The sequence below is a fragment of the Protopterus annectens genome, chromosome 9.part0 (assembly GCF_019279795.1).
Source record: "Protopterus annectens isolate FY-2018-M chromosome 9.part0, PAN1.0, whole genome shotgun sequence".
Classification (NCBI taxonomy): domain Eukaryota; kingdom Metazoa; phylum Chordata; order Ceratodontiformes; family Protopteridae; genus Protopterus; species Protopterus annectens.
Genome location: NC_056743.1, coordinates 1,270,330,441 through 1,270,342,962, shown reverse-complemented (window position 1 = coordinate 1,270,342,962; position 12,522 = coordinate 1,270,330,441). Strand labels below are relative to the sequence as shown.

The following is a 12,522-nucleotide window of genomic DNA, read 5'->3' as shown; positions in this document are numbered from 1 at the left end:
GTGCCATGACATCACAGTCCAACGCATTCTCAGTGTAACAATGTAGTTATTCCATAACTGTACAAACAGCCGAGTGTTCCACCACATAAATTACCAGATATTCTCTAAGTATACTATGACTGGTAGATAATGTCCATCAGTACACCTATTAGAGGTATCTAAGGGGACCAGAAAAAATACACAGTTGAAAAAAAAACTTTTTTTTTTTGTTTTATAGGTTCATACTAGGCTATCTGCCCTAGGGCATTTATAAGCCTAGCCAGAGTGTGCTTGGCTTTCGCCACCCATTTTAAAATTAATTTTGCTATGCCCTTTTTCGAGGTTAGTATACTGTGCCTCTGTCTAACAGTGACACAGAAGTGATACCCGGGGTAACCTACGATCTCCCATCCACTCATCAAGATTCCTCTTGAAGAGAGTCAATGAGGGACTCTGCCTAACCTGGACTGGGATTTTATTCCAGAGTGAAGGGAGCCTCTGGGTTATGAATCTGTCCCTCCAGCATGTCCTATTTATTTCAGTGCTGAGGTTCAAGTCTCTCGAGCGCGTAGCTCGATGGGATTTGGATTTTCTGAGTTGCAGCAAGTCCATTAATTCCGGGTTGGACATGGCTTTATACGTCAGGCACAGATCGCCTCTGAGCAGGCGGTATGCCACTGAGTAGAGCTGGAGTTTCTTTAACCAGGCAGCATATGGCATCTGTTTGAGCCCTTTGATCCTCTTGGTGAGGTACTTTTGGGGTCTTCCCAGTTACTGCAGGTGTCTGGTAAGGTACATCCCAAAAGGGGCATTGTACTCAATTATGGGCCTAATGAGGGATGAGTAAAGAGGCATGATGACCTCCCCTGATCTAGATTTGAATCCCTTCATGATTAGGTGGACTATATAAAAAGTTTTTCTAACCACTTTGGCCACGTGGTTGTCAAATGAGAGATTGCTATCAACTTGGGTCCCCAGGTCCCTAATTACTTCTTCTGTACTTAATGGATTACCACCTATGTGGTAATTTGTGGGCACTTTGTTTTTGCCAAAGGGGATGACTATACACGTTTTGGCATTTAGCTTGAGGCCATGGCTCTGGCACCAATTGTCTGTTTCTATGAGGCCCTTTTGGAGGATGCTTGTGTTGGCTGGAGAGTCGATTATGGCGCCCAGTTTGCAGTCATCTGCAAACTTGGTCAGCCACAGTCCTTCTGTGTTGGTCTGTACCTCCGAGAAATATATACCAAACAAGAGAGGTCCCAGGACTGAGCCTTGTGGGACGCCACTTGTAACTGGTTTGGAGTCTGACATGGCTCCAGCAATTCTAACCATGTGGGTTCTGTCCTTGAGCCAGTTTGCAACCCATCTAGTGACATAGGGGTTTATATTTAAGCTGGTGAGCTTATCTATAATGCCCGAGTGGGTGGACCACCTTCCCCTCGTCAATGGCCTTGGTGACTGTTTCAAAGAAATCGACCAGGTTTAAGAGGCAGGATCTGCCCTTGACAAAGCCGAACTGGGTAGGATCCAGTGTCTGTAGGTCCCCAATATCTTTATTTATGAGGGCCATGATGATCCCTTCCATAGCTATGTAGACCAAGCTAATCAGGCTTATGGGGCGATAGTTTCCAGGATCCGTTGAGGCACCACCTTTGTGGAGAGGGACCACTGTTGCTGTACGCCACTCTTTGGGTACATATCCTGTAGTAAGGCTGAGACTGAACAGTAGTTTTATGTTTGGGTTTAGCTCTTCTTGGAGTTCATGTAGGACGCAGCCCGGGACACAGTCTGGTCCCACTGATGCTGTGTTTTTTGCTTTGGAGAGGGCGGCTCTTACCTGAGCATCTGAGATGTCAGGGGGGCAGCACTCTGCTGGGATAGATATTTGCCCTTTTGGTGGGGAGGGGGGGGGAGTTTGCGCTGAACCTGTCAGCTAGGATGTTGGCAATGTCTGTGGGTTCGATGTATTTTATGTCATTTTGGACTAATTCTGAGCATATCTGGGAATTCCAACCCAGGTTCCTAACATAACTAAAGAAAGCCTTGTGATTATCCTTCGTGTCCTGTGCAATTTTTCTCTCGAAGCTGGCCTTAGACGATGAGTGCCCGTAGTTTTTTGCTAATACTGATCAGAGATGCCATCCCTTTTTGGGATTTTGCTCTATCATGTAGTAGCTTCCTCCTTCTACTGTATAGTTTGTTTATGGCTGGGGTCCACCAGACAGGACGTCTGCCTTTGGAGGATTGGGTCTTGGTTTTATTTGAGATTGCACGATCCATGCATTCCTGAAGGTGTTCATAGAATGCATTTATAAAGGATTCTGCGGTCTGGGCCGTATTTTCCACAGGCTCGGGGGCTTTGAAGGATTCCACCTCGGTTTTGAGGAATGTGAAATTTGCTTTAGAGAAGTTTTTCACTGTGGTTTTCTGGGCAGGGGGTGGGGTCGGGATATGAATATCCAGTGAGATTAGTTTATGGTCTGATCTTATCAGTGAGGGATACACTTCTGGTCTGGAGCATAGAGTCCCCATGTTGGTGATGATCAGGTCCAGTATGTTTTCCCCTTTTGTGGGAGTGGTAACAAGTTGTTCCATAGCATTTGAGTTTATAAATTCTAGGAACCTTTGGGCTAGGGTGTTGGAGCTAGAGTAATGCTCCCAGTCTGTGTTTGGGTAGTTGAAGTCACCCAATATAATGGTGTTTGGAGAGACCTTCATATTTTCCAGTGTTCTCAGGAAGGCCGAGTGGGGTTCCTGGGTTTGGGAGGGTGGTCTGTAGCAGGCTATAAACTGGAAGGCAGTTTTACCCACTGTTAGTTGCACATGGATAGTCTCTGATGCTTCGTGCTGTGCCACCAACCTGGAGGTGTGGGTATCTTTGACGAATATTGATACTCCCCCTCCTTTTGTGGTTCGGTCCATGTTTTGGGGCCGAAAAACATGGTATGAGGTATAACCTGGTAGTGCTGGGGTGCTCTCGGGAGCCTTTATGAACATTGGCACTGTGATCTTATAAGAACAAAGCTTTTAGCTAGGGATTCACTTTAACCTGGACCACATGACCCTCATGATGTCATGAACTAGCCAATACCTGCTGTGTTCATAGGTTAATATAGCAATAACCCACGCCTGAGTGTGGGTAATGCTGGATTTACCCACTGTTGGCATGGTTTGGTCGAGGGCGAAGCCCGAGGGACCAAACAAAGCCAACCGTGGGTAAATCCAGCATTACGCACACCCAAAAGTGGGTTATTGCTATTATACAATGACATTATTTAAGAAAAAAAAAAAAAAATTACTTTTCTTAAATAATGCATTGTATAATGCCTCCTTGCTGCCCTTCCGCAGCTGTCTGGTATTCTGCGGAAGTTTTGATGTACTGCACATGCCTACGCAGTACATCAAAGCTGTGGGCAAAAGCAACGGAGAAAGCAAGACCTCCATTGCTTTTTACTGTTTCGCTATGTTAAATGGGTTTAACATAACGAGACAGCTTTAAAATAAGCAACGGAGATCCCCATTACTTATTTTAAAGCTGTCTCGCTATGTTAAACCCATTTAACATAGCGAGACAGGTTTAAAAAAAAAAAGCAACGGAGAAAGCAAGATCTCCGTTGCTTTTACATAATAAGCTATGTTAAAGGAGTTTAACATAGCGAGACAGCTTTAAAAAAAGCAACGGAGATCTCTGTTGCTTTTTTTAAACCTGTGTTGCTATGTTAAACTCCTTTAACATAGTGAGACAGTGTTTTAAAAAAAGACTTATACAAATGGAAAAAGTCCGGCGACCGGACCTTTTCCCATTAGTATAAGTCGATTTACAATGTGCACGCTGACCAATCAGCGTGCACGTTTTGGAATATTAATGGTGGGGGGGGGGTCATGGTATAATAGGTTAATATTAGTTTGAAGACTATTACAGGCCTAGCCAATAAACAGAAGTTAGAATCAAACCCTATAGCTTCCATCTGTTTGGTAAAGACCTTAACCATTATACTAAACCCTTCCTCTTCCACTTTCCATTACGGGCCTTATTTATGTTCACTAGAAATCCACTGTAATAAATTACAGGTGAAATTATGTCAAGCCTCATACAGAAAGGAAAGAGTTAAGGAAATAGACCAAAAACAGTAAAACAAAATCAAAACCTCTACCTCTGCTAAGTAGACACAAATGTACTGAGTAAGGCCAGGGCTAAACAAGCAGCCTGGTCTGAAGCAAAGCCTTACAGCATTATTTATCTATTTATTTGCATTTGTATACCAGGATAGTCCACTGGGCCAAGGTGAGCCCATTTTCAGTGGAGGCCCTGGGAGAAAAACTCCATAAACATAGAATAAATATTACACAGTACATATAGTACAGTGATGGCGAACCTTTTGAGCTCAGTGTGTCAAAAATGTGGAAAATGCTTATCTTGACTCTGCTGGCATGTCACCCCCCCCCCCCGAGCTGCTATGTATTATAAAATTAAAAGAAAAATCAGTGACTTATAATAGAGAAAATTATATGCACACTGATAATTGGGCTTAAAAACAGTGCACCAAAAAGTTACCCTACTTTTAATAGTAATTTTGAATTCACCTGAAAAAATATGGAATACATAGCATTGGATATGATTAACATCAATTGATGCCACTTTTGTTGCTGAGTTTTAAGAGACAAGTGCAGGATTACATATTTCTTGTATTTTTGTTCAGTCAGTTTCTTTGGTAACTCGGGTGTTGGTGAACACAGGTGTGTCATTCAAAATGTTATGGCGTGTCACCTTTGAGACACGTGTTATAGGTTCCCCATCACTGAAATAGTATAATATGTGACAAACAATAACGTGTATTACAAATGAGCAGCAAAATCTACTGCCAATCATTAGCGGACTGGAGTTCCGCTGTGGCGACCCCTAACTAGGAAAAGCCGAAAGACACAACAACGACAACAAATGAGCAGCATAGTGCAATTCAGTATGGCACCATACAGAGGAGAGCTAACAGACAGCACATTCTGAAAATATACAGTAGTTCAATACAAAACTATATACATAAGGATACATTGTAAAGTTCAATAAAGCAACATACAGAGGAGAACTAATAGACATTACATTCTGATAAACATACAGTGGTTCAATACAAAACAGTCACTAGGCAGCTAGATCATGTTTTTTAACAGTACCATACATAATATGCAGTAGATCCAGATGGTGAGGTAGAGCTAGGTGTGAATTTTATGCAAGATAAGAGTTATAACTAGGTAGAGCTTAGAGAGTTAGGGCTATTGCCAGGATGAGCAATAGGGGTAGGATTGAAGATTCAACCGTAAGAGAAGTTTAGGAACATAGTCTGGAGATAAGAGCAATCAAAGGTATAGCTTTAGTACAGAGTGAGACTGTAGAGCATAATTCATCAGAGCAGTTAAATATGTGTGTCTGGCTTTATAGAGTGAGAGTAGGCGAGTAGAGATGTGGGCTCAGGTGATAGGAACTGCAGTGTTTATGCAGATGCACTGCCATAGTGTAGACAGATGTTGTTTCAGGGCATTCATAAAGGGAGGGGAGGGGTACTGCTGATAGATCTTATTGATGGTGGGAGAGTATTCCACAGTTTAGAGAAGTGCATTTGTCCTGCTGTATGGGTAGGTTTCACTACATTTAGGAGCAGTTGGTTGTTGGATCGGAGAGGTCTGTTTGATTGATATTGCGTGAGTAATGAAGACAAGGAGGGGCAGTTAGATGGTTTATAAATAAATTTGTGAGTGGTGGTTCATTGAATGAGTGTCAAATAATGTGGTAGTTCCAACTAGTTTAGTAGGTGTAGCAATGAGCAGTAGTGAGAAGAATAATTTGCATTTGTTATAAATTTAGCGATTTTGTTGTAGCATGAGGCTAATTTGTATTTCAGAGAGGCCTGAATATTGGTCAGGAGAGGTGCAGAAGTGATGGTAGAAGGAAGAGGTGAGAGATAGTTTTGTAGAGCAGTTGAGGAAGTGTTTATGTCTATAGATAGTGCCCAGTTTTTGGTGTGCTTTTTTAATATTGGTTTGAATGTGCTGGTCAAATGTCAAATTTTCATCTATGATGACACCTAACAGTTTGGTATATGGTACAACTTCAAATTATAGTGTTGCTTTGGGCTTGGATGGTAAAATTTACCTTGATTAGTAGAGTGGAGTTTTTGGGTTGAAAAAGAACCAGTTTAGTTTTGCTGGGGTTTAAGGCCAGATGGTTATTGGACATCCATAGCTCTGTAGTAGTGATGGCGTCTTGTGTGAGCTGGAGTAGTTCAGATTGTGAGTTGGCAGCACAGATGATTGTAGAATCATCTGCGTATTGGATGACAGTACTGCGTGAAAGAGGTGTGGAAGTTATTGATAAAGATGCTGAACAAGAGGGGTCCTAGTATGGATCCTTGAGGAATGCCTGTTATTGTGTCAAGGAAATGAGAAAGAATTCTGCCATTTGGTTTAGTGTTGCATGTTGGTGAGGGAGTACAAGCCAGTTGGAGAGACAGTACAAGCCAGAGAGAAAAGTGGTAGTTATGTTACTATCTGTAGAGCCATACCTGACTTCTGTGGTGACTTGGCATGGAAAATGATGGGCCACAAAGTGCCTAGGTAGACAATGCCGGAGATATTTACAGAAATATGACATTTATGCATCTATGCCTATTTTATTACTACACAGGTATTAATATATACACATCGGTGCTAGAAAGACAGCTGATATCATTGACAATTTTTGCAGCATTACGTAATCTTTCATTTGGTTACCATTGAGTACCATATACTCTTTCTGGATCAAGTTAACAGAAATATTAATATATCACATATTCATAATTAGGCATGAAATGAAATCATACTTTCTTACTAACAAACAACTGTATCGGAGTCAGCAAGCATTCTTGATCTGAGTACCAAGATGTCCTGTGAAATGCTGGTCTACCATGCTGCTATGTAGACACAAATACATCAAGAACTGCCCTACGGGAATGTATGTCCTCAGCTTCTCAACCGCTTAGCTCGGGAACCTGGAAAGTAATGGTGGACAAAGAACCAAAATCAGGAGCAGATATATACACTTAAAAATTTGCTGAAGTACTAGGCCTGACAGTATGTCTTTTTCTGAAAGCTACCAAGTCTGAAATACAGGTCTGGCATTGTTTAGTGAATGTTATCCTGGGAGATGGGACTTTATGTTTAAGAACAAAATTCAAGGCCAAAAATCATGGGCATTCTGCTATATCGTACACAGTTGAGTAAAATCTATGTCTCCCTCCCACATATATGCATTTCATACACACACACACACACATATATATATATATATGTGTGTGTGTGTGTGTGTGTATATGTTTAGATAAATATTTATATATATATATGTGTGTGTGTGTATATATATGACTAGATAAATATATATATATATATATATACACACACACACACACACACATATGTGTGTATATGTCTAGATAAATATTTATATATGCATACATATATGTGTGTATATGTCTAGATAAATATTAATTTGTATATTCAAGTTTATCAATTAATTAATTATGCTAATTTGAACTGTATTTAATGAATGAGATGAATGGTAAAGTTGTTTCTGAAGAAGTTCACTGGTCATTAAAAGTGAATGAAAGCGCTAAAACAACTTGGTGTCTCTTATTGAGCTGTGTTTGGTACTGCAGTTGTGGAGCTTTGAATTATTTGGTTTCTGTTCTGCTTCTTTGTCGATTCAAGTTTTTGAATTTTGGTTCTACAGTTTGTGGTCCTTTATCAGTTTCAATATGTCACAAGACAATCTCATGGATATGTCCGTTCATCCAGTTCCTGAGGGGTTTGCTCAATTTACAGAGCAACTCACTGAGGTTATCACTACAGCTATTAAAAAAGGCATTGATGGTGTCTCTAAATCTAGTGTTTCGCTGCAAGGTGGAGGAGGTCAGGTTTCCAGCTCGCAAGGTACAGCAAATTTTGCCAGCACACAGGATAACGGAAGTGGAGCAGAGTCGACTGACGCTCCGTTCGTGGGTCCGAGTAGTGTGGTGGATTACATTGCTAAAACGATGGAGAATCCTTTTTCCAACATTCGAGAAGCTGAAATGGCTGATTCAGTAAGTACTGCTGTCAATTCTGACCATCAGAATCATAGAATGTGTAAATCTAACATTTACGAACTGGAAAAATTGACTTTCAAGTTCGTTACTATTGATTTAGAGATATGTTATCTCTCTGAGTGTGTGCAGCGTAAATGTGTTCCGCAAGGATTACGCTACACCAAATTTCCGAATTCAGTGTCTGCTGAGGATACTTTTTTTAAAGAGCTAACGGAACTATTCAATGACTTTGGTATACGGCTTATGGTCTCTTTAATTAATCATTACACCAAACAGTTGAACACTTTAAAGACTGAAATGACTGATTTGGACAAAAAAATAAAGAATTTCTCGTGCTTTTCTGCTCTATCAAATCTGTATGCCAGTATTACCTCAAGAGCAGATAGGCAACGAGCAACGATAATTTTGAGAAAACAAAAGAAGCTGAAAAGAGACATTACGGCTTATGCGAATAACACAGCTTACATTCTTGTTAAAGATAATGATAGAGACAATGTTAGAAACAATGTTAGAAATAATAATCGACCTATGGACTATAACAAAAGTGTTTCTCATGATAATAATGTACAGAGTGTTGTTGTTATTAATTCTAAACATTCTAGTGAAGCTAGTGGTTCTACACTAGTTAATGAAGAGACTGTTGACATTGACAGTAACGCTGATAATGTTTTGCATACTGACAACAATGAAGTTTTTACTGATACTAGTACTACTAATAACAACAGAAATGTTGAAAATACTGGCAAAGGGGGCCCTTTTTTAGTAGACAAACAAGGCAACAAAAGAGGGCCTACTTGGACCAAGGTGGTTCAAAACAAGCCGAAAGGGAGATTGAGGAACAAGAAAAGATGGTAGATGTTAGCCATGTAAATCAGTTTGAAATAGAGATACACAATATATCTGGTATAGAGATCTCTATAGACACTACTAATCTATTGAAAAAAGGTTTATCTTTCATCCCTTCGAACAATTTCAACAAAGTTAAAACTATTATTGATTTTAGATTAACACTGAGAAAGTTAAATCTAAAATATATTATGCAGGACATTGTTAGTTGTTCTACACAAATAGGTCCTAAAAAGGCCAGTACCTACAATCCACCACTAGTTGGTACACTTCAGGTTTTTCAGAATGCAGGTGAAGATGCCATTAGGAAAATTCCTTTAGTGAATGATTCTAACAATCTGACACCCTCAGAGAGAAATGCACTACAGGAATTGAAGGAAAATAAGGATTTAAGAGTAATGAAGGCAGATAAGGGGGGTAAAATAGTGATTATGAAGAATTCTCATTACATCATGAATATGGAAGAATTGTTAAAGGATACTAATACCTATTTAAAGGTTGACACCAAAGAGGTTCAAAATAGTTTTTTAAGGTTGGACACCATCCTATTTGACATGTTCAGTCAGGAAGAGATTGATTACAATACTTATACTTATTTACTAGTTGAATTCCCAAGAATGGGGAATATGTTTGGTATACCCAAACTACAGAAAAATCTCAATGATCCCCCATTCAGGCCTATTATTTCAGCCGCCAAATATAAGACAGAAAATATTTCTATTTGGCTTGATTTTATTCTTAATCCTGTTGTCCAAAAATGTAAATATTATCTAAAGGATTCCTGGCACCTGTTGGAACAACTAAAAAATTTTCAAACCTTTGTACCTGAACTAGTTATGGCATCATTGGATGTTCAGTCTCTATATACCTGTATAGATCATGATTTGGGTATTGATTATTTGAGACAATATCTAGTTTCTCACACAAATTTTACTAGTACTAAAGTTAACACTGTATGTACGCTTATGGAATTTGTTTTAGAGAATAATTTCTTTAGGTTTAACGAGTGTTTATATAAACAAATTTCCGGTGTGGCCATGGGAGCACGGGTAGCTCCGGCTTACGCTAATTTGTTCATGGCCCAATGGGAAAACATTTATTTGGAAAATTGTTCCTTTAATAACAAAATACTATTTTACACTCGTTATATTGATGATTTGTTTTTTATTTGGAATGGAACTTTGAATGAATTCCAAAGTTTTGTAGAACACCTAAACAACACTACTCATTGCTTAAAATTTTCCATTGGTGGTTTCGGGAAGAAAATTAATTTTCTAGATTTACAAATTAGTTATGATAACACACTAAGTAAATTTAGTAGCACTATATATAGGAAACCCACTTTTGCCAACCAATATTTACATAAGAAAAGTATACACCCCTTTCACATTAAGAAAGGAGTAATAAAGGGGCAATATATTCGCCTGAGTAGATTAACTTCTGATGAAGAAGTTTTCCTTATGGAAATGATTAATTTAAGGTGTTTTTTTCTAAACAGAGGGTATGACACATTATGGCTTCAGAACATTGAACAAGAAGTTCTGGCACTTCGAAGTAACAAAGCAGCGCCCATTCTTATTTGTGGTCTGCCCAATACCCCTTCCTTTGATAGCAACAACAAAGAATTTGTTGGGGCTTTTATATTGCCCATATGTAATGAAATGTGGGTAATAAAAGAAATCATAGAAAACAACTGGAAAATTATATTAGGCAATCAAGATCTTACCAAAATTATAGGTAATAAACCATTTTTTACCTATAAAAGGGTAGTAAATTTGAAAACCATATTAGAAAGGAAAGAATACACTGGTAACAAGAAGAATACAGATGTGATTAGGACCAAAGGTACATATTCTTGTTTTAGTTGCAAACAGTGTAGACATGTTACAAATTCATCTTTTATATACTTTCATCATTTACGTGTTACTCATTGGTCTAAGGAATATTATACTTGTCATAGTTCCATGATTGTTTACATAGCTCAGTGTCAAACATGTCCTTGTTATTATATAGGTATGACCACCAGAACTTTAAAAATCAGAATTAGTGAACATGTATTGGCTATCAAAAAGAAGGATTCTAATAATGCATTAGCCAAGCATTCTATGTGCTGCAGTGATTTTAAAAAGTTTAATTTTGCAGTATTAGATAGTGTAGATTGTCACATTTTTGGTGGAAACCACAAATTAATGCTGGAATGTAAAGAATCTTTCTGGCAAATTTATCTGGGAGCAGATAAATTTCCTGGTCTCAATGAGACCATTAATATGAAATGTTTTTTAGAAATGTTTTCCTAGTTATGTGATTATTTTTAAGAAGAATGTCTTTTTGATATACTAGTATTGAAGTTTTTATTGTGTCTCAGTGTGTCTTTAAATTTGTATATTCAAGTTTATCAATTAATTAATTATGCTAATTTGAACTGTATTTAATGAATGAGATGAATGGTAAAGTTGTTTCTGAAGAAGTTCACTGGTCATTAAAAGTGAATGAAAGCGCTAAAACAACTTGGTGTCTCTTATTGAGCTGTGTTTGGTACTGCAGTTGTGGAGCTTTGAATTATTTGGTTTCTGTTCTGCTTCTTTGTCGATATGTGTGTATATGTCTAGATAAATATGTGTAGATATATATATATATATATATATATATACACATATGTGCGTATATGTCTAGATAAATATTTATATATGCATACATATATGTGTGTATATGTCAAGATAAATATTTATATATACATACATGTATGTGTGTATATGTCTAGATAAATATGTATGTGTATATATATATATATATATATATATATATATATACACACACACACGGGTCTACATTTTTTGATCGAAATAACATTATTTCGAACAAAAAAAAAAGTACAACCTTACTTCCTGCAATCTAAATAAAACGGAGCACTACAGTGGGGATAAGGGAATATATACCTGTTTCCCACTGTAGTGTGTTCTCGGAGATAGTATATTTAATGTAGTGGGGGTGTGGGCAGCGCAGGGGGGCTTGACCCCCTGCAAAACTGAGTTTACACTTTTTTTTAATTTTAATTGCCTGTTTGCTGAACCGGAATTCACGAATGTGCACTTGCGTGAAAAATAATGGTATTTCGATAAAAAAAAGTACATCTACACAGACACAAACATAAACGCAAAAAACCCCAAAACTTTTTTATATACTGGCTGAAAAAACGTACCATAGAGGTCCCTGTGCTGCCGTAGGGGAAGTTCTTTTTCATGTCTCAGCTAGAGCGTCTTCTGTGGGGAGACATGAGTGAATGGGCGTGCCAAGTTGAAGGTTGTGCGTCAGGGCCGGCAACTCAGCACATACAAATCTACTGCCAATCATTAGCGGACCGGAGTTCCGCTGTGGCGACCCCTGACCGGGAAAAGCCGAAATACACAACAACAATGAAGCATGTGGTTCAATTGTTATAAATGTTGTATAATCTGCAGGACCTGAAAAAAAAAAAAATATTTTGCTGAAGAATTATGGTAGAGCATTTTAATCTTTAGCAACTGGATCAAGCAGGTAACAGAATGTAGATGCGGCCGTGCAGTGGAGCAGGAGATTTGGCAGG

At 38.5% G+C, this 12,522-nt stretch overlaps 1 protein-coding gene across 2 annotated transcripts in view; it reads right to left on the bottom strand.

Annotated features, from left to right (window-relative positions):
* LOC122811991 (fumarylacetoacetate hydrolase domain-containing protein 2-like) overlaps positions 1 to 12,233 on the bottom strand; it is a 300,331-nt gene extending 288,098 nt beyond the window's left edge. The window contains exons 1-2 of one of the 2 annotated variants that reach the window (XM_044084198.1): positions 12,139 to 12,233; positions 6,834 to 7,001 (exon numbers count right to left, since the gene is read on the bottom strand). The gene's annotated coding sequence lies outside the window, so the exon portion shown is untranslated. The remainder of the gene's footprint in view (positions 1 to 6,833; positions 7,002 to 12,138) is intronic. The other variant, XM_044084199.1, reaches the window with a different exon arrangement.
* Between the last annotated feature and the right edge of the window lie 289 nt (positions 12,234 to 12,522).